Source organism: Pinus tabuliformis, chromosome 5_1 (genome assembly GCF_031772625.1).
Source record: "Pinus tabuliformis cultivar Carrire ecotype Pingquan chromosome 5_1, CPIR1, whole genome shotgun sequence".
Taxonomy (NCBI): domain Eukaryota; kingdom Viridiplantae; phylum Streptophyta; class Pinopsida; order Pinales; family Pinaceae; genus Pinus; species Pinus tabuliformis.
Genome location: NC_142305.1, coordinates 652,250,013 through 652,276,875, shown reverse-complemented (window position 1 = coordinate 652,276,875; position 26,863 = coordinate 652,250,013). Strand labels below are relative to the sequence as shown.

At 37.9% G+C, this 26,863-nt stretch overlaps 1 pseudogene; it reads left to right on the top strand.

Moving 5' to 3' along the window:
- Positions 1–24,582, top strand: part of LOC149166682 (uncharacterized) — a 48,000-nt pseudogene extending 23,418 nt beyond the window's left edge.
- The last annotated feature ends 2,281 nt before the right edge of the window (positions 24,583–26,863 follow it).

Sequence of the window (26,863 nt, the reverse complement as noted above, 5' to 3'; positions counted from 1 at the left end):
GGGCCCATTCCTTTGTATTTTGGAAAAATATGTCAAACTGCGAAAATGCACTAAAACATTATAAAATCCCGCATTCCGGACCTAAAATATTGTTCAATATTGTTAATAAACCCTTTTGGGTTCGTGACATCGCATTGGCGCTTTTTCCTTAGCTTTTCGTTTATTTAACGAAAATGCGATTTACAAAGGAAAACTCAGTTTTCCAGACTTCAAAATATATGTAATGTAGCTTATTTTATTATCGGGTCCGTAATATCACCGCTATCACTGTCATTGGCCCTGCTCCTCTGCACAATTCCGATGCGATGCGAGGATGCTATATATCACAATCGCTCATCGCAATAACCCTCGGGCCATTGTAAAGCGCTCCAGTGCATCCTCTGATAGTGATCCATCGATTGAATATGGGCCATCGATCTGCACACTTAATTGACGGTCCAGATTACTCCGCCAATCGTCGTCGTAATTTATATACACAAAGCGCTGATATCCTGCCGATACTGATCCGCCGATTGGATTTGGGCCGTTGATCGGCCAGATCCGATGGCTCTAATTTAACGTTGTGTTAAAGCGTCGATAGCTCTGTTTACTCTGTTTTCATGGGTTTTGGGCCTCCCGACAGTGCTTTTATTCATTCTGAAGGGTTTTCTTTGCGATGCTACGGGTATCCCTTTTGTGATAATTTCAATCTTTCAAAGGATTTTTGGCCTTGGGCATGATTTTTAAAGGGTTTATGAAGACTTAGAGAGTTCTCTCGGATCCATTTGGATCACGCCTTCCCACTGAAAAAGGCTTTTGGACCACCAAAAGTTGGTTTTCAAGCATTTCTTAAGTGAGGATACAACTGCCTCACTTGCCCAATCTCTATCCATTTGGCACTGCTGGGTTTTGAACCTTTGAGTCCAATTCTAAGGTACTCCACATCCCCTCTGTGCATTGTCCTCACCTTCCTGTCTAGAACTGTATCTTCCTATAGCTCATTGAGGTATTCAGGCAACAGATCATCAATGGAAGGCAATTGACTTTGCTCTTCAGGATCTTCAATTAAAGAAGGTTCAAACAGTCTTAAATTTTCTGCATTTACTACTGAATAGATGTGCATGTATGCTGGCAGATCAAGGTGGAAAGCATTCTCACCAATTTTCTCAAGTACCTTAAAAGGCCCATACCTTATTGGCTTCAACTTCTTTCCTTCACCTTGCATTCTGTCCTTGCTGATATACAACCAGACTTGATCACCAACTTGGAAGCTGTGCTCCACCCGATGTTTATCATGCCTTGCCTTGTATTTGGCTTGGCTCTTTTCTAGCTGTTCTTGCACTGCCTGGTGAATTTCTTGGATCTGTTCAATGAATCTGGTTGCTTTGTCCACATCGCTATGTCCAGTAACTGCTATGTCTTTTTCAAAGACAAAATCCAAGGGAGACCTTGGTATGAAACCAAAACAGTTCTCAAAAGGAGATCTCTGTGTAGAAGAATGTTTAGCACGGTTGTAAGCATGTTGTACATAACATAAGTGTTCATCCCAAGGCTTGGGATGCTTGCTGCAATAACCACTAAGCAACTAGATCACTGTCTGGTTGACTACCTCTGTTTGGCCATCTGTCTGTGAATGAAAGGCTGTGCTTTTCTTCAGTCTGGTGTCCATTAATTCCCACAGACTTGACCAAAACTTCCCAACAAATCGGGAGTCTTGATCAGATACTATGGAAGTGGGTAACCCAAAATGCACCCAAACATGCTAAAAGAACAATTTTGTTGTTTGTTCAGCTGTAATCTGCTTATTACAAGGTATTAAAATACACATTTTGCTGAAGCTGTCCACAATAACATATAAATAGTCATGTCCCTTTCTAGATTTCGGTAATCCCCCAACAAAGTCCATGGAAACACTTTCCCAAGGACGGGAAGGAACTGGCAGTGGAGTGTATAAGCCTAGTTTTCTATTGCTGGGCTTGCTTTTAGCACACATGGTACACCCTCTTACATATCTAGAAATTGTTTCATTCATTTTTGGCCAATAGCAGTATCTTTGCAGCTGTGCAACTGTTTTGCTTACACCAAAATGACCTGATATCAGGGAAGTATGTGCCTCCCTAATTATGTTAATTCTCTCTGTTTGTGGAATTCACAGCTTTCTCATATGATACAAGAGTCGGTCCTTTATATAGTAATCCAATTCTTCTACCTTTTTGCCATTACTTAAAGTTGCATATACATCTTTGAAATCTATATCTTGAGCATATTGTTCAATGTAGCTTTCATGCATTACTGAGTTATGCTTAAGTATAGTAGATGCATTTATGATTGGTCTAGACAACATATCTGCAACTTTATTGTGTATGCCCTTTTTATATCTGATGACTAAATGAAATTGCTGTAGGAAACCCATCCATCTATAGTGTCTTGACTGCTGCAGTTTAGTTTGTGAGTGCAAGTACTGAAGTGGCTGATGATCAATATGTATTATTGTTTCTTTGCCCATTAAGTAATGTTTCCACTTCTTCACACTCTGAACTAATGCATACAGTTCTTTATCATATGTAGGATAATTAACTACTGCAGAATTAAAAGTTTCAGAATGGTAGCATATGGGTTTACCATGTTGAATCAACACTGCTCCCATGGCATAATCACTGACATCTGTTTCTATCTCAAATGGTTGTTGAAGATTTAGAAATGCTAGTACTGGTGTTGTACTAATTTTTTCTTTCAAGTTGTCGAAGGCTTTCTGCTGTTTGCCTCCCCACTGAAACACCTGTTCAATCCTATCAAAGCATGTAAGGGAGCTGCAATTAAGGAAAAGTTAGCAATAAACTTCCTCCAATATTGTGCTACCTCTAAGAAGCTTGTAACTTTTGTAGCAGACTTGGGTTTAGGCCAGTTTACAATGACTGCAACCTAGAGGGATCTATCTTCAATTCACCACCCCTACAATATGACCCAAATAATTCAAAGATGTTTTACCAAACTCATACTTTTATAATTTAACATAAATATTTTCTTTTTTCAACACATCTAGAGTTTGCTTTACATGCTTCAAATGTTCTTCCCATGTTTTACTGAATACAAACCAAGCTGTTTGGTTCTCAAGATCTATCGATTGTCAGAATTTTACGGGGAAAGAAATAGTTGTTTTTGGTGACAGTAGCCCTTTGGTTAGGTATTGGGCAGCGTTACCTATTGATGAATCTTTAACTTTAGGTCTTTTCCAATTTGATCCAACTGTCAAATATAAAAAATATTTGTTCCAACAACGAATCTTTGGAACCCTATTTTTTTTTGAAAGGATGATGGATGAAAAATTGTCCATTGTCATCTAGATATACAATTACAAAATCATCAGTAAAAGGTCTGAGTACATCATTCATTACTCTCATGAAAGTGGCAAGAGCATTAGTTAAACCAAAAGGCATAACTAGCCATTCGTACATCCCTCGCTTTGTTTTGAAAACAATGTTCCATGCTTCTTGTTCTGCTACTCTGACCTGATGGTAACCACTATGTAGGTCCAACTTGGAAAAGTAAACAGCCTCTTTCAGCTGATCCAATAGATCATCAATGCGAGGAAGGGGATAACGATTCTTGATTGTTATTTTATTCAGTGCTCGGTAATCAATGCACATTCTCCACTAACCATCCTTCTTTCTCACCAACACTATTGGGAATCCGCATGGCGATGTGCTTGGTCTTATGAACCCTTTCTCGAGCAGCTCCTGTACTTGCTTCTTGATTTCTGCATTCTCTAAAGCGGATAACCTGTACATTCTGATGTTAGGCAATGGAGCATCTTGCTGCAAATTAATATCATGTACAATTTCCCTTTTGGGTGGCAGACCTTTAGGTTCTTGAAATAAAATATCATACTCTGAAACAACATTTTCTAAATCAGCTTGCTGTTTAACATCACATCCTTCAAATACATTGGTTTTATTAGGTTTCTTTTCCTTTACAACCATCAATAAAAATTGCTTACATGAATTTACAATTCTTTTCATCTGCCCCGAGTTTATGAGAGTATAATTATTCTTGAGTTTCTGAGCTCTTACAGTATATTCTATTCCATCTTTAACAAGTTGATACTTATTTTCAGCTCTATAGAAAAAGGATTTTCTATCATACAAGTAAGGACTTCCTAAAACAATCCCACATATATCTAAAGGAATTACATCTAACTCAACATCATCTACAAATGTTGAACCAATGGCAAACCTAAGTTTACATTGTCTAGTCACTTGTAGCTTTGCTTTATCACATAACCAACCTAATGGATATGGCTTATTATGAGGTGTGGTTAGTAATCCCAACTTCCTTACAATTGTTTCAGAAATTAAGTTTACTTGTGAGCCACTATCAAATAAAGTATCAATCTTTTGATGCTTGGAAATAACTCTAATATGAAAAAGCTCATGTCTTCTTCTCTCATTTTCTTCACTATCAATAGTTTGGGTAGAATTACTAGTAGATGCTTCATAATTTTTACCTTGTATACCTGTGGTTGTGATGGTTGTTTCATCACCTGAGTTTGACCCCAAATCTCTCTGAACAACAGCAATAGCCTTCTTCTTCTTGCCATCGAACTTCTTGGGTTTCAGCTCCGGATGCAAAGACCAACAATGTTCATCATCATGTCCATCCTTCTTGCAGTGAGTGCATGAAGGTTTGGCCTTTTGTACAACATTTGCCTTCCTCTCCTTCCATTTCTGCTTCTTCTTTTCCTTGTTTTTGCTTGCAGTGGGTTTTGATGACCCCCCAGTCTTTGGGTTCACATTCTTGCCTCTAGCCTCTAGATGGGTAGCCTGAACAGATACCTCATCTATGCTAGTAGGGTTAAACATGATAATGGTGTGCCTTAAATAACTATGTAGACCACCTATATACTTCAGCAAAGTTTTAGGTGAGTCTAAAGAAATGCCTAGAATCAAAGCTCTTTTTCTAAATTCTTGAGTATATGTTTGTACGCTTTGCCCTTTTAATTGGCAAAGAGTTTGCCAACTCATGATAGTTTGCCGCATATAAGCTAGTGGATAGAATTGTTTTTTAATTGCAGAAACAAATTCACTCCAAACAGAAAGAATTTTACCATGCTTCTTCAAGTCAGCTTGTGTCCCGTCTTCCCACCATACCAAGGCAGTTCCTCCAAGGCGTACGCTGGCTAGATGAATTTTACTTATGTCTGAATCAATGCTCTGCACCCTGCAATACACATCAACCTATCTAATCCAGTTATCTATCTTCTCTGCATTTAACTCTCCATCATATATTGACAAATCAAATTTAACATCTAATTTAATCAAAGATGTCTTCTTCTTTGTTTTTTCAGGGCTATCAAGAGGTGTGGATAGAGGAGCCTTTTTTCCTTTCCCTTTGCCTTCAGAATGGCCATCTATAAGAGATTCTTCTATTCCTTTATCTTGTTTGGAAGTTGAAGTGTCTTGTTTGGAAGTTGAAGAATCTTCACTTAGATCTTTCTAAAGTTCTCTATACATTTCTTCTACCATGGCTCTCAAGGTCATGAAACTGTCCATGAACTGAGACTTTGATTCCAAGGGAATTTATTCTGTCATTTTATTCTTAGGATAGACTCTACCAATTTCTAGGTTAGTTTCAACTAGTTCTCCTTCTCCTAATTTAAGCTTTGACCTAGTTAGCATTCACAAATAGTCTAGCACAAGCTTGTCTAAACTTAGCTACCTAAAGCTTTGATACCATTTGATCTGATAATGAGATCTAAGACAGTAATAAGGTATTACAGACTTATGTGCATGGATGTGCCTATGTTATTTTGTGCAATGGATTGTTATTTTGTGCATTGGATCGATCAGATTGCGAAATACATAGACTTTGAAGCAGTTAAAGACTATAATAGACAAACACATAAAAACACAACAGATTTAATAAGGAGTTCACCCAATACTCCTGGGCTACATCTCTTGGTCCAACCTTCAATGGTGGCCTCTCTATTAAGTCTTCAAATAGAGTTTTTACAATAGTAAGCTCAGTTTGAGTCTCACACACAATAGATGCAATTACAAGAGCTTCACTTGAATCCCTCAAGCTTCCTCTGAGTACATAGACTCCCTCACAACTCTCAATCTCTGTCCTCACTTTGTCTCGCACTTGCTTGCAACACTGCCTGTCTGTTTGCTCTCTATCTGTGGCTTTTAAAGCCATTCTGGGCTGCCTATTTGTTTCATCTCCTCGTCCTTTCATCTCCCGGGCCTCTGTCCACTCGAATCCTCTTACAACGTTTCCCAAGTATGGCATAATGCCTTAAGGGGAGGTGGCCATTGATTCCACAACGTAAGAGTGCCTGGGTCCTTCGAAATCCGTCGGATTCCCAAACGCGACCGTTTTTTTTATCAACACAGAGAAATATGCATAAAACAAGGAAATTCTGCCAAAACATGATATGTCAGACTTCAAAAGTCCTTTAATACACTTCATTCTCCTATCAGGTCCGCCCACAGGTCGTTATTGCATATCGGCAGGGCCTATTCCTCTGTATTTTGGAAAAATATGTCAAACTACGAAAATGCACTAAAACACTATAAAATCCCTCATTTCGGACCTGAAATACTGTTCAATATTGTTAATAAACCCTTTCGGGTCCGTGACATCGCATCGACGCTTTTTCCTTAGCCTTTCATTTATTCAATGATAATGCGATTTACAAAGGAAAACTCAGTTTTCCGGACTTCAAAATATATGCAATGCTGCCTATTTTATTATCAGGTTCGTAATATCGCTGCTATCATTGTCATCGTCCTTGCTCCTCTACACAGTTCTGATGCGATGCGGTGATGCGATATATCGTAATTGCTCATCGCAATAACTCTTGGGTTGTTGTAAAGCGCTCCATTGCATCCTCCAATAACGATCCGCCAATTTAATATGGGCCATCGATCTTCACGCTCGATCAGTGGTCCAGATTCACTCCGCCAATCACCATCGTAATTTATATACACAAAGCGCCGATATCCCGCCGATAGTTTCCGCCAATCGAATCTGGGCCATTGATCAGCCAGATCCGACGGCTTTGATTTGACGTTGTGTTAAAGCGCCGATAGCTTTGTTTACTCTATTTTCACGGGTTTTGGGCCTCCCGACAGTGTTTTTATTCATTCTGAAGGGTTTTCTCTGCCATGCTACGGGTATCCCTTTTGCGATAATTTCAATATTTCAAAGGATTTTTTGGCCTTGGGCATGATTTTTAAAGGGTTTATGAAGGCTTAGAGAGTTCTCTCAGATCCATTTGGATCAAGGAATGTCATCCATCCCAGTCTCTAAGATATCCAAAGTCAACATCTCAAGGTTGTGTTCCAGCTCTGTTATAATATCTTCTACTTCTGGGTTAGCTGTCGCAACTGCTATAGGTTGCTCGCCTCATCTATCAAATCATCTCAGCCCTGCTGGTCGGTTTGGGCCCCCATTTGCACATGCATTTCGGATAATTAGCCTTTGAAGACAGAAACACATAAAAAATTAAAAATTGGAAATATGTAAAAATGAGAAATTCTCACCTAGATCACCCCACTAAGTTCCGGCTGGAAGTGGGATATTGGGATCACCTCTGTAATCCATCCTGTCATATGGAAAGTCCTTGATCGGAACAATCTGTTGATCTAGCCATTCAAAAAACTTAGGAGTATACCGCATTACTGGTGCATCGCCTCCATGACACGCCATTAGTGCAACTCACCTCATCATGCATGGATCCCTAGGTCCCCCCTCATCTACTAGAATCTTTTGTGGCCGAAGAAGAGGAATCCTCTTTAGGGCGAAAGCAATAAGAATGGCGCCATAACCGAAATTCTTCAGTTTTCCATTCTTGCATTTGGTTAGTTGTCTCTTCATGTTTACCACCACTGCCTCACACTAGTTGAACACCGTGGATTCCCAGCATTCCACGACAGTCTACATCTGTGCGGTGTGGCTAAATGAAGGGAAACACTACCACACAACTTGCTAACAATGAAAGTAATGGTACTTAGGGGCAAGAGCTCGATGGTATGAATATCAATTATGCCATCCTTGGGTGGTGCACCCTTGCAAAAGCACCGTAGATACCCATTAATAGTGTCTCCTCCTGTCCTCTATCCAAATAATGAAATGTAGTCTCCCCTATGAGACAACCCTATCAAGAAATAGATGTCATAGACGTCAATGGTAACACGATGATCTACTATCACGAAACATTGTTCCTGCACAGTCCAAGTTCTTACCAGCCATGTCATCAGATCTACCTGAGCTTTCATCCCAGGAATGAGTCAGTATTTCAGGAGGCCGTAAGTTCTTAGAGCTTACATGGTAGCTGGATCTGCCAAAGCTGCCAAATCATTGGCTTCATGCTCTCTTTCCCTCCACTCCATTTTAAACAATCAAATAGTCTGAATGACCATTTTAAAAGGATTAGAATAATTTTTGAAAGCCATCTCATGTTTTTTTAGGCCCAAATCTTGTTTAAAAATAAACCCTCACTGCATGCGTTGCTGCTGTTTTACAGACATGGTGCAGCTGCGTGGATTTTTCCAGAAAAATCTGCATAGTTGGTGATTTTCTGTATGGAAAATTTTACTTGCCTATGTGGGCCCGAGTGAAAGAAACCAACTCAGGGCCGAGGGCACATTTTTAAACCTAATCTTGCCCCAAAAAAATAACTGGAAGCTTAAAATGGAATTTTAAACGGATGAAATGCTAAGTTAAGGAGAGATCTTCTCCCTGGAAGAAGCGGTTCACGATTTCATCCACCGGTTAGCTCGGAATCAGTCCTGGAAGTCTGGTGGTAAAAAATCCTCTCTTTGCTCTCAAATGGTAAAAATGCAAATGGTGAAAATAATTTATTGTTCGTGCTTTTATAGGGTTTTTGAAGCCAAAAAATAATATTTTTGTTATATTTAAAACCTTTCGGGAGGGGAAATTATATTTTCGAGCAATTATGACCATTTATTGAGTTTGAATGTGTAGGATAGGTTACAAAGCGAGGATAAATCATTTTGACTATTTAGCAGACTTTCATCACTTTTCATGCTCCTAAGAAATTACGAAAAGCGAAAATAATGGATTCCTCTTTTAAGGCCTTTTTAGACTCTTTCAACTTGAAAAGATTACTGAGTATTTGCTTGTTTGAACTCGTAAAAGTAAATGAACAACCGTCCACTTAGTATAAGTTTACCCCTTTTATGGACTGAGTTAGGACTATTTATGAAAAAGGTATACGTTGACCGAACATGGTTAATAGAGTTATCTCTTGTTCTATTTTATCCCTTTTTCAGACCTGAGAGACTAAAACTCACAAAAAAAGAGCCTGATAGAGTTTACTCATTTTTTTTTTGACTCTCTAAAACTGAAAAACATTGAGCTTTACTTTCTCCAGGCTTGTTAAAATTTTACAGTAAAAGAACTGAATGAGTTTCCTTTTTGTGTCTTTTTCAAACTCTTTAAAGGAAAATGACATCAAGTTAATCCTTTACTGGACTCATAAAAACTAAACAATATAGGACCCGTTAAGCATAACATGACCGAACCATTCCTTCTTAGGGTTCATTAAAAATAATTTAATGGACTCATCCAAAGGATGAGCTTACAATCCAAGCACATGTTATCCTCCTCAAGCTTGTAAAAAACAAAGAGGTACTTGCTAGTAATGGTGGGGGGGCAATTGAGAAAAGGTGTCCATTTTACATTATCATTTCTAAAGGTAGCATGTCGCTTTTGAACATGACACTTCGTCACACTCATGTCTGGGTTGGGAAATCCATTTGTCTTACAATTAATTGAACCTCATTTGAAAGTCTTCATGGTTTTTGGTATTATCGTTAAGTTAAATGTTGCCAAGTCAATTGACGTGTCGTTATGTGTTCAAGAGAAGTTCAACCTCAGTTCAAAATCACTTTACAAATTCTAGCCTTCAATCGCGTTGGCCATCCTTGAGTTAGTCATTGCAAACTATTTTCGAAACTTGACATTGTGTTTCGTGTCATGGGCTTTCCTATGACGGGCCGCTTCCTATCGACTTCAGCTCATTATCTAGGAAGTTGATCTAAAAACCTTTAGTACCTTCACACCTACATGCCTTAATGGCAGGTTTCTTGCCATCGATGATAGTTTCTCATCATTGGCCTTCGATTGAATGATTCTATGAGTGTTCGCCTTCAGAGCACCTATTCGCACTTCATAGATTGTACATGAAGTACCTTGAGAACCATTGACATTATTGGTGGTTTCTCTCGCACTTGTTAAACGTTCACATCATTAACCGGTAATCAAGTGGTTTCTTCCATGTTCGACTTCGAAACATTCACTCCCATGGTTGGATTCATATTGTGGATCGAGAAATGGAGATCAAGACCCTAGATTTAGTTTCATCAATCCAAGTTGCAAGGAGATTTTATATTCATAATTATGTAGACCCATTTATGATTGATGGTTGTGTCCATGCTGTGTCTACTATCTATATGATTTTGGTTTTTCCATGCTTGTTCATTGAGTTCGCTTTACTCTGAGTATGGGAATGCCTACCTCAATGATGATTATTGATATACATTTGCATTGTAATCCTTGAATGTTCCTTGCAGGTTTCTAACCATTGTCTCTAATTCGATCCTTAAAATGATAAAGCGCTTTATTTTTTTAAATTATTTTATAAACTTCGCACTTTAGGGGGCAATCTGTTACATGTCAATTTGTCGCCATGACACTTGATCAGTTTATGGGTCTTTTTACCATCCATGAACATGTTTGAATGAACTCCCTTAGAAGTCAAACAACCCAAAATATCTTGAAGTAAATGAGAAATTTGGGGAAAATAGCTATCACACCTTGTTAGGTTTCATCTGCGTTGATTTTTCTAGATTTTCCCGCACATTTGCTGGAATTAACTCTGAGAACAACGCAAAGTTGCGCTTTGTCTATCACTATAAACCTGCACAGGTGAATTCAAGAAAGTAAAAATAAAAGGTACATTCTAGAAACATAGTTGGTTGAATATTTCCCAAATAAAAGCTTCCAGGTGATGACTCTTCAAACTATAACCCTCAGATGATGCATCTTAATCCCTTTTCTCATGGAAACCTAATCCCTCAATTAAGGAGTCTCATCCTCTTCTTTTGGATCTGAAATTTCTTCCTCTTGGCCTATAAAATGACAAGAGGATAGAGGGATTGAGGATGTTAGAACTCAGAGAAGATAAACTTATGATGTTAGTTTGAGATTGGAAAGCTTGTTATCTAAGGAGGAGATTGAAGGCATTTGGGAGGGACCTCACGACATCAAGGCGAAGGTTGTAAGGCTTCTCTTTATCTTTGATTAATATAAATGAACACTTTATCCCATTGATTTGTCTTATTAGAGTGATGAATGGTTTATAATGTTTATTACGGAAAATTCAATTCCTAATTTCCTTGGTCATTAGGCGAAGTTTTGTTTGGATTATTATATCGCATGTGATTTTGATCTTTTTATGGTCAATGTTTGCAAGTATTATCAAGCATTGAGGAGTTGCATCAAATCACAACAAGGGATCTTCATCGAGCATTTCATGAAATAGGTAAGAGCCTCGTCCATTAGCCTTAATTCTTATAATTCAAACAAGTCCAACTTAGGGAAAGAGTCGGTTCAATTGTCTTGCTTGTTTCTAGTTTCCATCAAGGATCTAGGGAGATCGCTCTTGTCCGCAAGAGGGATTTGTCCGATGTAACAAATAGTTTCTTAAAAATTAATTATTTAAAATAATATTAAAAGTTATTTTTTCATAATTAATTATTATAATATATATCAAAATCTAATTTAAAAAATGCAATATTGCTAAAATATTTTTATCATCAAAATAAATGGAATTATATAATTAGTAATAATATAGAAAGTAGTTATTATAAATGAAGGTGATCTCTTTTATGATACTTTTCAAAAAGTATTTTTAATATAATAAAGAGCAATTGCATTATTAAGTACTCAATCACATATCAAGTTGGTTGATCAAACTCTCCAATAGTGAAGGTGTTTTAACAATGGGGAGTTCCCTAGGTTAACCCTCAAAGCTTTTACAAATTTCATATATATAATTGTAAATAGTTATATAAATTATATAATTATTTTAAATATAAATGAATATAGGAAAAAGAACTCTACAAGGGTTTTGAGACAACTGATCCATGGCTTCGACTAATCTTGCTGAAGGATTCCGCCCTGGCTGAGCCCGTGGCAAATGAAGAGGCCAATGCTGCTGGAGAAAAGCCCGTGAACGCATCGAAGGAGAAAAAGGTGAAATCCCCAATGGAAAAGAAGTCGATCGCTGATATCCCGCCGATAGTGATCCGCCGATCGGATCTGGGCTGTTGATCGGGCCAAATCTGATGGCTCTGATTTAACGTTGTGTTAAAGCGTCGATAGCTCTGTTTACTCTGTTTTCACGGGTTTTGGGCTTCCCGACAGTGTTTTTCTTCATTCTGAAGGGTTTTCTCTGCGATGCTACGGGTATCCCTTTTGTGATAATTTCAATCTTTCAAAGGATTTTTGGCCTTGGGCATGATTTTTAAAGGGTTTATGAAGACTTAGAGAGTTCTCTCGGATCCATTTGGATCACGCCTTCCCACTGAAAAAGGCTTTTGGACCACCAAAAGTTGGTTTTCAAGCATTGCTTAAGTGAGGATACAACTGCGTCACTTGCCCAATCTCTATCCAATTGGCACTGTTGGCTTTTGAACCTTTGAGTCCAATTCTAAGGTACTCCACGTCCCCTCTGTGCATTGTCCTCACCTTCCTGTCTAGAACTGTATCTTCCTGTAGCTCATTGAGGTATTCAGGCAACAGATCATCAATGGAAGGCAATTGACTTTGCTCTTCAGGATCTTCAATTAAAGAAGGTTCAAACAGTCTTAAATTTTCTGCATTTACTACTGAATAGATGTGCATGTATGCTGGCAGATCAAGGCGGAAAGCATTCTCACCAATTTTCTCAAGTACCTTAAAAGGCCCATACCTTATTGGCTTCAACTTCTTTCCTTCACCTTGCATTCTGTCCTTGCTGATATACAACTAGACTTGATCGCCAACTTGGAAGCTATGCTCCACCCGATGTTTATCATGCCTTGCCTTGTATTTGGCTTGGCTCTTTTCTAGCTGTTCTTGCACTTCCTGGTGAATTTCTTGGATCTGTTCAATGAATTTGGTTGCTTTGTGCACATCACTATGTCCAATAACTGTTATGTCTTTTTCAAAGACAAAATCCAAGGGAGACCTTGGTATGAAACCAAAACAGGTCTCAAAAGGAGATCTCTGTGTAGAAGAATGTTTAGCATGGTTGTAAGCATGTTGTACATAACATAAGTGTTCATCCCAAGGCTTGGGATGCTTGCTGCAATAACCCCTAAGCAACTAGATCACTGTCTGGTTGACTACCTCTGTTTGGCCATCTGTCTGTGAATGAAAGGCTGTGCTTTTCTTCAGTCTGGTGTCCATTAATTCCCACAGACTTGACCAAAACTTCCCAACAAATCGGGAGTCTCGATCAGAAACTATGGAAGTGGGTAACCCAAAATGCACCCAAACATGCTGAAAGAACAATTTCGTTGTTTGTTCAGCTGTAATCTGCTTATTACAAGGTATTAAAATACACATTTTGTTGAAGCTATCCACAATAACATATAAATAGTCATGTCCCTTTCTAGATTTCGGCAATCCCCCAACAAAGTCCATGGAAACAATTTCCCAAGGACAGGAAGGAACTGGCAGTGGAGTGTATAAGCCTTTTTTTCTATTGCTGGGCTTGATTTTAGCACACATGGTACACCCTCTTACATATCTAGAAATTGTTTCATTCATTTTTGGCCAATAGCAGTATCTTTGCAGCTGTGCAACTGTTTTGCTTACACCAAAATGACCTGATATGAGGGAAGTATGTGCCTCCCTAATTATGTTAATTCTCTCTGTTTGTGGAATTCACAGCTTTCCCAAATGATACAAGAGTCGGTCCTTTATATAGTAATCCAATTCTTCTACCTTTTTGCCATTACTTAAAGTTGCATACACATCTTTAAAATCTATATCTTGAGCATATTGTTCAATGTAGATTTCATGCATTACTAAGTTATGCTTAAGTATAGTAGATGCATTTATGATTGGTCTGGACAACATATCTGCAACTTTATTGTGTATGCCCTTTTTATATCTGATGACTAAATGAAACTGCTATAGGAAACCCATCCATCTACAGTGTCTTGACTGCTACAGTTTAGTTTGTGAGTGCAAGTACTGAAGTGGCTGATGATCAATATGTATTATTGTTTCTTTGCCCATTAAGTAATGTTTCCACTTCTTCACACTCTGAACTAATGCATACAGTTCTTTATCATATGTAGGATAATTAACTACTGCAGAATTAAAAGTTTCAGAATGGTAGCATATGGGTTTACCATGTTGAATCAACACTGCTCCCATGGCATAATCACTGACATCTGTTTCGATCTCAAATGGTTGTTGAAGATTTGGAAATGCTAGTACTGGTGCTGTACTAATTTTTTCTTTCAAGGTGTCGAAGGCTTTCTACTGTTTAGCTCCCCACTGAAACACCCTGTTCAATCCTATCAAAGCATGTAAGGGAGCTGCAATTAAGGAAAAGTTAGCAATAAACTTCCTCCAATATTGTGCTGCCTCTAAGAAGCTTCTAACTTTTGTAGCAGACTTGGGTTTAGACCAGTTTACAATGACTGCAACCTTAGAGGGATCTATCTTCAATTCACCACCCCTACAATATGACCCAAATAATTCAAAGATGTTTTACCAAACTCACACTTTGATAATTTAACATAAAGATTTTCTTTTTTCAACACATCTAGAGTTTGATTTACATGATTCAAATGTTCTTCCCATGTTTTACTGAATACAAACCAAGCTGTTTGGTTCTCAAGATCTATCGATTGCCAGAATTTTACAGGGAAAGAAACAATCGTTTTTGGTGACAGTAGCCCTTTGGTTAGGTATTGGGGCAGCGTTGCCTATTGATGAATCTTTAACTTTAGGTCTTTTCCAATTTGATCCAACTGTCAAATATAAAAAATATTTGTTCCAACAATGAATCTTCGGAACCCTTTTTTTTTTTGAAAGGATGATGGATGAAAAATTGTCCATTGTCATCTAGATATACAATTACAAAATCATCAATAAAAGGCCTGAGTACATCATTCATTACTCTCATGAAAGTGGCAAGAGCATTAGTTAAACCAAAAGGCATAACTAGCCATTCATACATCCCTCGCTTTGTTTTGAAAACAATCTTCCATGCTTCTTGTTCTGCTACTCTGACCTGATGGTAACCACTACGTAGGTCCAACTTGGAAAAGTAAACAGCCTCTTTCAACTGATCCAATAGATCATCAATGCGAGGAAGGGGATAACGATTCTTGATCGTTATTTTATTCAGTGCTCGGTAATCAATGCACAGTCTCCACGAACCATCCTTCTTTCTCACCAACACTATTGGGAATCTGCATGAAGATGTGCTTGGTCTTACGAACCCTTTCTTGAGCAGCTCTTATACTTGCTTCTTGATTTTTGCATTCGCTAAAGTGGATAACCTGTACATTCTGATGTTAGGCAATGGAGCATCTTGCTGCAAATTAATATAATGTACAATTTCCCTTTTGGGTGGCAGACCTTTAGGTTCTTGAAATACAATATCATACTCTGAAACAACTTTTTCTAAATCAGCGTTCTATTTAAGATCACAACCTTCAAATACATTGGTTTTATCAGGTTTCTTTTCCTTTACAACCATCAATAAAAATTGCTTACATGAATTTACAATTCTTTTCATCTACCCCGAGTTTATGAGAGTATAATTATTCTTGAGTTTGTGAGCTCTTACAATATATTCTATTCCATCTTTAACAAGTTGATACTTATTTTCAGCTCTATAGAAAAAGGCTTTTCTATCGTACAAGTAAGGACTTCCTAAAACAATCCCACATATATCTAAGGGAATTACATCTAACTCAACCTCATCTACAAATGTTGAACCAATGGCAAACCTAAGTTTACATTGTCTAGTCACTTGTAGCTTTGCTTTATCACATAACCAACCTAATGGATATGGCTTATTATGAGGTGTGGTTAGTAATCCCAACTTCTTTACAATTGTTTCAGAAATTAAGTTTACTTGTGAGCCACTATCAAATAAAGTATCAATCTTTTGATGCTTGGTAATAACTCTAATATGAAAAAGCTCATGTCTTCTTCTCTCATTTTCTTCACTATCAATAGCTTGGGCAGAATTACTAGTAGATGCTTCAGAATTTTTACCTTGTATACCTGTGGTTGTGATGGTTGTTTCATCACCTGAGTCTGACCCCAAATCTCTCTGAACAGCAGCAACAACCTTCTTCTTCTTGCCATCGAACTTCTTGGGTTTCAGCTCCGGATGCAAAGACCAGCAATGTTCATCATCATGTCCATCCTTCTTGCAGTGAGTGCATGAAGGTTTGGCCTTTTGTACAACATTTTCCTTCCTCTCCTTCCATTTCTGCTTCTTCTTTTCCTTGTTTTTGCTTGCAGTGGGTTTTGATGACCCCCCAGTCTCTGGGTTCACATTCTTGCCTCTAGCCTCTAGATGGGTAGCCTGAACAGATACCTCATCTATGCTAGTAGGGTTAAACATGATAATGGTGTGCCTTAAATAACTATGTAGACCACCTATATACTTCAGCAAAGTTTCAGGTGAGTCTAAAGAAATGCCTAGAATCAAAGCTCTTTTTCTAAATTCTTGAGTGTATCTTTGTACGCTTTGCCCTTTTAATTGGCAAAGAGTTTGCCAACTCATCATAGTTTGCTGCATATAATCTAGTGGGTAGAATTGTTTTTTAATTGCAGAAACAAATTCACTCCAAACGGAAAGAATTTTACCATGCTTCTTCAAGTCAGCTTGTGTCCTGCCTTCCCACCATACCAAGGCAGTTCCTCCAAGGTGTACGCTGGCCAGCTGAATTTTACTTATGTCTGAATCAATGCTCTGCACCCTGCAATACACATCAACCTGTCTAATCCAGTTATCTAGCTTCTCTGCATTTAACTTTCCATCATATATTAACAAATCAGATTTAACATCTAATTTAATCAAAGATGTCTTCTTCTTTGTTTTTTCAGGGCTATCAAGAGGTGTGGATAGAGGAGCCTTTTTTCCTTTCCCTTTGCCTTCAGAATGGCCATCTATAAGAGATTCTTCTATTCCTTTGTCTTGTTTGGAAGTTGAAGAATCTTCACTTAGATCTTTCTAAAATTTTCTATACATTTCTTCTACCATGGCTCTCATGGTCATGAAACTGTCCATGAACTGAGACTTTGATTCTAAGGGAATTTCTTCTGTCATTTTCCTCTTAGGATAGACTCTACCAATTTCTAGGTTAGTTTCAACCAGTTCTCCTTCTCCTAATTTAAGCTTTGACCTAGTTAGCATTCACAAACAGTCTAGCACAAGCTTGTCTAAACTTAGCAACCTAAAGCTTTGATACCACTTGACCTGATAATGAGATCGAAGACAGTAATAAGGTATTACAGACTTATGTGCATGGATGTGCCTATGTTATTTTGTGCATTGGATCGATCAGATTGCGAAATACATAGACTTTGAAGCAGTTAAAGACTATAATAGACAAACACATAAAAACACAACAGATTTAATAAGGAGTTCACCCAATACTCCTGGGCTACATCTCCTGGTCCAGCCTTCAGTGGTGGCCTCTCTATTAAGTCTTCAAATAGAGTTTTTACAATAGTAAGCTCAGTTTGAGTCTCACACACAATATATGCAATTACAAGAGCTTCACTTGATTCCCTCAAGCTTCCTCTGAGTACACAGACTCCCTCAAAACTCTCAATCTATGTCCTCACTTTGTCTCGCACTTGCTTGCAACATTGCCTGTCTGTTTTCTCTCTGTCTGTGGCTTTTAAAGCCATTATGGGCTGCCTATTCGTTTCATCTCCTCGTCCTTTAGTCTCCTAGGCCTCTGTCCACTCGAATCCCTCTTATAGCGTTTCCCAAGTATGGCATAACGCCTGAAGGGGAGGTGGCCATTGATTCCGCAACGTAAGAGTGCCTGGGTCCTTTGAAATCTGTCGGATTCCCAAACGCGACCGTTTTTTTTATCAACATAGAGAAATATGCATAAAACAAGGAAATTCTACCAAAACATGATATGTCAGACTTCAAAGTCCTTTAATACACTTCATTCCCCTATCGGGTCCGCCCACAGGTCGTTATTGCATATCGGGAGGGCCTATTCCTCTGTATTTTGGAAAAATATGTCAAACTGCGAAAATGCACTAAAACACTGTAAAATCCCGCTTTTCGGACCTGAAATACTGTTCAATATTGTTAATAAACCCTTTCGGGTCCGTGACATCACATCGACGCTTTTTCCTTAGCTTTTCATTTATTCAATGAAAATGCGATTTACAAAGGAAAACTCAGTTTTTCGGACTTCAAAATATATGCAATGCCGCCTATTTTATTATCAGGTTCGTAATATCACTGCTATCATTGTCATTGGCCTTGGTCCTCTGCACAGTTCTGATGCGATGTGGTGATGCGATATATTGTAATCGCTCATCGCAATAACCCTTGGGCTGTTGTAAAGCACTCCATTGCATCCTCCAATAACGATCCACCAATTTAATATGGGCCATCGATCTGCACGCTTGATCGATGGTCCAGATTCACTCCGCCAATCGCCGTCGTAATTTATACACACAAAGCACTGATATCCCGCCGATAGTTTCTGCCAATTGGATCTGGGCCATTGATCAGCCAGATCCGATGGCTTTGATTTAACGTTGTGTTAAAGCGCCGACAGCTCTGTTTACTCTGTTTTCACGGGTTTTGGGCCTCCCGACAATGTTTTTATTCATTCTGAAGGGTTTTCTCTGCCATGCTACGGGTATCCCTTTTGCGATAATTTCAATCTTTCAAAGTATTTTTGGCCTTGGGCATGATTTTTAAAGGGTTTATGAAGGCTTAGAGAGTTCTCTCGGATCCATTTGGATCAGGGAATGTCATCCATCCCAGTCTCTCATAGTCAACCTCTCAAGGTTGTGTTCTACCTCTGTTAGAATATCTTCTACTTCTAGGTTAGCTATCGCCACTGCTATAGGTTGCTCGCCTTGTCTATCAAATCATCTTAGCCCTGCTGGTCGGTTTGGGCCCCCATTTGCACATGCATTTCGGATAATTAGCCTTTGAAGACAAAAACACATAAAAAATTAAAAATTGGAAATATGTAAAAATGAGAAATTCTCACCTAGATCACCCCACCAAGTTCCGGCTGGAAGTGGGATATTGGGATCACCTCTGTAATCCATCCTGTCATATGGAAAGTCCTTGATCGGAACAATCTGTTGATCTAGCCAGTCAAAAAACTTAGGAGTATACCTCATTATTGGTGCATCGCCTCCATGACGTGCCATTAGTGCAACCCACCTCATCATGCATGGATCCCTAGGTCCGCCCTCATCTACTAGAATTTGTTGTGGTCGAAGAAGAGGAATCCTCTTTAGGGCAAAAGCAATAAGAATGGCGCCATAACCGAAATTCTTCAGTTTCCCATTCTTGCATCTGGTTAGTTGTCTCTTCATGTTTACCACCACTGCCTCGCACTAGTTGAACACCGTGGATTCCCAGCATTCCACGACAGTCTACATCTGTGCCGGTGTGGCTAAATGAAGGGAAACACTACCACACAACTTGCTAACAATGAAAGTAATGGTCCTTAGGGGAAAGAGCTCGATGGTATGAATATCAATTCTGCCATCCTTGGGTGGTGCACCCTTGCAAAAGCACCGTAGATACCCATCAATAGTGTCTCCTCCTGTCCTCTGTCCAAATAATGAAATGTAGTCTCCCCTATGAGACAACCCTATCAAGAAATAGATGTCATAGACGTCAATGGTAACACGATGATCTACTATCACGAAACATTGTTCCTGCATAGTCCAAGTTCTTACCAGCCATGTCATTAGATCTACCTGAGCTTTCATCCTAGGAATGAGTCAGTATTTCAGTAGGCCATAAGTTCTTAGAGCCTACATGGTAGCTGGATCTGCCAAAGCTACCAAATCATTGGCTTCATGCTCTCTTTCCCTCCACTCCATTTTAAACAATCAAATAGTCTGAATGACCATTTAAAAAGGATTAGAATCATTTTTGAAAGCCATCTCATGTTTTTTTAGGCCCAAAGCTTGTTTAAAAATAAACCCTCACTGCATGCGTTGCTGCTGTTTTACAGACATGGTGCAGCTGCGTGGATTTTTCCAGAAAAATCTGCATAGTTGGCGATTTTCTGTATGGAAAATTTTACTTGCCTATGTGGGCCCGAGTGAAAGAAACCAACTCAGGGCTGAGGGCACATTTTAAAACCTAATCTTGCCCCAAAAAAATAACTGGAAGCTTAAAATGGAATTTTAAACGGATGAAATGCTAAGTTAAGGAGAGATCTTCTACCTGGAAGAAGCGGTTCACAATTTCATCCACCGGTTAGCTCGGAATCAGTCCTGGAAGTCTGGTGGTAAAAAATCCTCTCTTTGCTCTCAAATGGTAAAAATGCAAATGGTGAAAATAATTTATTGTTCGTGCTTTTATAGGGTTTTTGAAGCCAAAAAATAATATTTTTGTTATATTTAAAACCTTTCGGGACGGGAAATTATATTTTCGAGCAATTATAACAATTTATTGAGTTTGAATGTGTAGGATAGGTTACCAAGCGAGGATAAATTATTTTGACTATTTAGCAGACTTTTATCACTTTTCATGCTCCTAAGAAATTACGAAAAGCGAAAATCATGGATTCCTCTTTTAAGACCTTTTTAGACTCTTTCAAATTGAAAAGATTGTGAGTACTTGCTTGTTTGAACTCGTAAAAGTAAATGAACAACCGTCCACTCAGTATAAGTTTACCCCTTTTATGGACTGAGTTAGGACTATTTATGAAAAAGGTATACGTTGACCGAACATGGTTAATAGAGTTATCTCTTGTTCTATTTTATCCCTTTTTCAGACATGAGAGACTAAAACTCACAAAAAAGAGCCTGATAGAGTTTACTCATTTTTTTTTTGACTCTCTAAAATTGAAAAACATTGAGCTTTACTTTCTCCAGGCTTGTTAAAATTTTACGGTAAAAGAACTGAATGAGTTTCCTTTTTGTGTCTTTTTCAAACTCTTTAAAGGAAAATGACATCAAGTTAATCCTTTACTAGACTCATAAAAACTAAACAATATAGGACCCGTTAAGCATAACATGACCGAACCATTCCTTCTTAGGGTTCATTAAAAATAATTTAATGGACTCATCCAAAGGATGAGCTTACAATCCAAGCACATGTTATCCTCTTCAAGCTTGTAAAAAACAAAGAGGTACTTGCTAGTAATGGTGGGGGGGAATTGAGAAAAGGTTTCCATTTTACATTATCATTTCTAAAGGTAGCATGTCACTTTTGAACACGACACTCTGTCACATTCATGTTTGGGTTGGGAAATCCATTTGTCTTACAATTAATTGAACCTCATTTGAAAGTCTTCATGGTTTTTGGTATTATCGTTAAGTCAAATGCTGCCAAGTCAATTGATGTGTCGTTATGTGTTCAAGAGAAGTTCAACCTCAGTTCAAAATCACTTTACAAATTCTAGCCTTCAATTGCGTTGGCGATCCTTGAGTTAGTCATTGCAATCTATTTTCGAAATTTGACATTGTGTTTCGTGTCATGGGCTTTCCTATGATGGGTCGCTTCCTATCGACTTCAGCTCATTATCTAGGAAGTTGATCTAAAAACCTTTAGTACCTTCAGACCTACATGCCTTAATGGCAGGTTTCTTGCCATCGATGATAGTTTCTCATCATTGGCCTTCGATTGAATGATTCTATGAGTGTTCACCTTCAGATCACCTATTCGCACTTCATAGATTGTACAGGAAGTACCTTGAGAACCATTGACATTATTGGTGGTTTCTCTCGCACTTGTTAAACGTTCACATCATTAACCGGTAATCAAGTGGTTTCTTCCATGTTCGACTTCGAAACATTCACTCCCATGGTTGGATTCATATTGTGGATCGAGAAATGGAGATCAAGACCCTAGATTTAGTTTCATCAATCGAAGTTGCAAGGAGATTTTATATTCATAATTATGTAGACCCATTTATGATTGATGGTTGCGTCCATGCTGTGTCTACTATCTATATGATTTTGGTTTTTCCATGCTTGTTCATTGAGTTCGCTTTAATCTAAGTATGGGAATGCCTACCTCAACGATGATTATTGATATACATTTGCATTGTAATCCTTGAATGTTCCTTGCAGGTTTCCAACCATTGTCTCTAATTCGATCCTTAGAATGATAAAGTGCTTTATTTTTTTAAATTATTTTATAATCTTCACACTTTAGGGTGTAATCTGTTACATGTCAATTTGTCGCCATGACACTTGATCAGTTTATGGGTCCTTTTACCATCCATGAACATGTTTGAATGAACTCCCTTAGAAGTCAAACAACCCAAAATATCTTGAAGTAAATGAGAAATTTGGGGAAAATAGCTGTCACACCTTGTTAGGTTTCATCTGCGTTGATTTTTCTAGATTTTCCCGCACATTCGCTGGAATTAACTCTGAGAACAACGCAAAGTTGCACTCTATCTATCACTATAAACCTGCGCAGGTGAATTCAAGAAAGTAAAAATAAAAGGTACATTCTAGAAACATAGCCCAAATAAAAGCTTCGAGGTGATGACTCTTCAAACTATAACCCTCAGATGATGCATCTTAATCCCTTTTCTCATGGAAACCTAATCCCTCAATTAAGGAGTCTCATCCTCTTCTTTTGGATCTGAAATTTCTTCCTCTTTGCCTATAAAATGACTAGAGGATAGAGGGATTGAGGATGTTAGAACTCAGAGAAGATAAACTTATGATGTTAGTTTGAGATTGGAAAGCTTGTTATCTAAGGAGGAGATTGAAGGCATTTGGGAGGGACATCACGACATCAAGGCGAAGGTTGTAAGGCTTCTCTTTATCTTTGATTAATATAAATGAACACTTTATCCCATTGATTTGTCTTATTAGAGTGATGAATGGTTTATAATGTTTATTAAGGAAAATTCAATTCCTAATTTCCTCGGTCATTAGGCGAAGTTTTGTTTGGATTATTATATCGCATGTGATTTTGATCTTTTTATGTTCAATGTTTGCAAGTCTTATCAAGCATTGAGGAGTTGCATCAAATCACAACAAGGGATCTTCATCGAGCATTTCGTGAAATAGGTAAGAGCCTCGTCCATTAGCCTTAATTCTTATAATTCAAACAAGTCCAACTTAGGGAAAGAGTCGGTTCAATTGTCTTGCTTGTTTCTAGTTTCCATCAAGGATCTAGGGAGATCGCTCTTGTCCGCAAGAGGGATTTGTCCGATGTAACAAATAGTTTCTTAAAAATTAATTATTTAAAATAATATTAAAAGTTAATTTTTTCATAATTAATTATTATAATATATATCAAAATCTAATTTAAAAAATTTAATATTGCTAAAATATTTTTATCATCAAAATAAATGGAATTATATAATTAGTAATAATATAGAAAGTAGTTATTATAAATGAAGGTGATCTCTTTTATGATAATTTTCAAAAAGTATTTTTAATATAATAAAGAGCAATTGCATCATTAAGTACTCAATCACATATCAAGTTGGTTGATCAAACTCTCCAATAGTAAAGGTGTTTTAACAATGGGGAGTTCCCTAGGTTAACCCTCAAAGCTTTTACAAATTTCATATATATAATTGTAAATAGTTATATAAATTATATAATTATTTTAAATATAAATGAATATAGGAAAAATAACTCTGCAAGGGTTTTGAGACAACTGATCCATGGCTTCGACTAATCTTGTTGCGGGATTCCGCCCTGGCCGAGCCCGTGGCAAATGAAGAGGCCAATGTTGCTGGAGAAAAGATCGTGAAGGCATCGAAGGAGAAAAAGGTGAAATCCCCAATGGAAAAGAAGTCGATTGCTGACAAGGGTTCGAAACCCCCACCTGCACAACCCCCTCATTTATAGAGGACCTCTGAAGCCATAACGGCTCTGAAGGAGCGCAATGGTTTGAGCCCTTATGTGATAGTGAAGTTCATGAGTGAAAAGTACAAATCTGAGGTCCAGTTTTACGAGTTGACAAATACCAGCAAGCTAATAAAAGTGAAAGGCTCTTATAAGCTTGCCAAGAAGCCTAAAGCACCTGCTGCCAAGGCTCCTGTAATGGCCCCTCCCATGACCTTTGAGCCCGAGGCACCAAAGAAGGTCAAGCCTATGTCTCCAAAGAATTTTGCGGCTCCAAAGATAGCTGCGAATCATGCGGCTCCTAAGGCGATGACTCCCATAGCCAAGGAACCTGTTGTAGTCGCTAAGCTTGCTATTCCGAAAAGGTCTTCTATAAGATCGATTGCCAAGCCCTCTGCTCCCAAGGCTGCGAAGAAGCCTTCACCCAAGAAAGTCGTCGGGGCTACAAAGAAAGTCAAGAAGGATACTGGTTACCAGGAGCAGGGCAACAATACCTGAAGGAGTCCACATAGACCTCAATGCAATGTGGCGCACCTGATGCTGCTTGGCCTAGCCACCTCTAGACGGAATCATAACCCTCACCACTAGTAAATTCTCTTCGATTTCAAATTCTTATTAAAACTCCTTCGGGGATGTCACTTTTGGTTTGCGTTCTTGCAACAAACTGTGTGTTGCATTTGAAGAATCTTATCTCCCATCATATTGGATATCCTGCTGGATTACAATATCTGATTTTTGGGCGCAGAGCACTCCAGGATCTTAGACCCCTCACAAACTACTATATTTTACCTGTGTCTACTATAATACTCAATCTGAGGCTAAGAGGTGGCACAATAGACTACAACAAACAAATCATACACGAGGAGGCATTGGGAGCAGTTCAACAAAAAATACAGAAACACATCAGAAGCACAAAATGGAGGACTTTCTTTCCAGAACATCCTCCAAGGGAAAAATACACCTTCAATGAGAACCGAACCCAGTCCATATATTATGGAGCAACTGAATCATATCCTAGAATTAAACATAGATATACCAGAAACAGATGAGCATTGTAATACTTTTGAAAAACAAGCTATTATCTATCGATTCGACTATTACTGGCCAAAACCCACTAAGCTCTTTCATTGGATTTTCGCAAACTGGACTACTCATTGTGATATTCACCTCTGTTCCAAGGGGTTCTTCATTGTGAATTTCCCTTCAACAAAGGCTAGAGACATTATATTACGGGAAGGACCATGGTTCTGGGGATCCACGGGTCTCTTCATCACACCATGGTTTCCGGAATTTGATGTAAATACTATGGTTATTTCCAGGATGCCAGTTTGGGTTCGTTTGCACAATCTCCCATTACATCTTTGGAACCAGCAAGTCCTTGCAGGCATTGGCAACACCATCGGGCAATACATTAAAATGGACACACAAAGACTAGAGGAAAGAATTTTCACATTCGCACGAATTTGTGTGGAAGTAGATCTCAGCAAAGGCTTGCCAGACCGCATACAACTGAAGCACAAATAGAGGTGCTGGACACAGATACTAGATTATGAAAATACAACATTTAGATGCAGAATCTGTCAGCAAACAGAACACCTACAAAATATGTGCCCTGAAGCTAAAAAAGATACCTGAAGAAAGAAGAAAATAGGGAAATAGGCCAAGGGATGGCAATTTTCCCCACCAATCTCTGATGAGGAGGAGGAAGCTAATGTGTAACACCCCATACCCAACGAGGACAATCAGATGAACAAAGAACTAGAAGTACATGAATTAAATCCACAGTTTCTGATGGACTCACAGCTGGCAAAAATACCAGATACTAGTGGATCCAAATGACTATATACATCAGAAAACTCTGATTCTGATAAAGATAACCCTCGACTTGAGGTTGACACTTCACTTGCACTTGTATCTTCGATGCCGACTCAAGGGGAGTGGTGCAAGGTTGAGAAGAAAAAAGGGAGAAAAACATGATTTTTCTCCCCATTTGTACATTATTATTATTGTTATTATTATTATTATTATTATTTGAACTTTTGATCAACAATCATTCACTGGCCGATGAAATGCATCACAATATCTGCAACATGTAATTTTGTTTTCATTAATAAAATTATGATGTTTATTTTTGGGAAAAATAAATGAATATATATCATATGACACTTTTCTTTCATATCATAAAAAATATATCACATTAATGTTCCACATGCAACACATCTCCCTAAACCTATATTATAAACAAGTGTAATATGCAACGTTGCTTAGTACCTTCCTCTTATGCAAGAAAGTAAAAAGTTATTATAACTAAGATAAGAACAAATACTATGATATTTAAAAAAAGATTTAAGCTATAAATAAGAAAAAATAATAATATTATTTTTTAAACTTATTGGTCTCGTAAAGATATTGGATGCCTAAACATTAAAACGGTTTGTATTTTGTTGATTACTTGTAATTTAAGGGTTGTCTTAGTTTCCAATTCAACGAGTTCACACATAAATTAATGTTTAATAAGAATAAATTTGGTTGATGGAATTTTAAAAAGGTAAAGAATTGTTTCATTTGCTTTAAAATTTTATTTATATATTTGATTTTTTTAATAAATCCAATCATAAACCATTTTGGTTGTTTATGAGGTTAAAGGTTTAGAAGTTGGTATTGTAACAAATATTTTTAAAATTATGATTTAATATGGGTGTATATGGGAATCTATAATAATAAATAAATAGATAAAGTTTAGTTGAGTTATTGGATATTTTGGCCCTTTTAGAGGTAC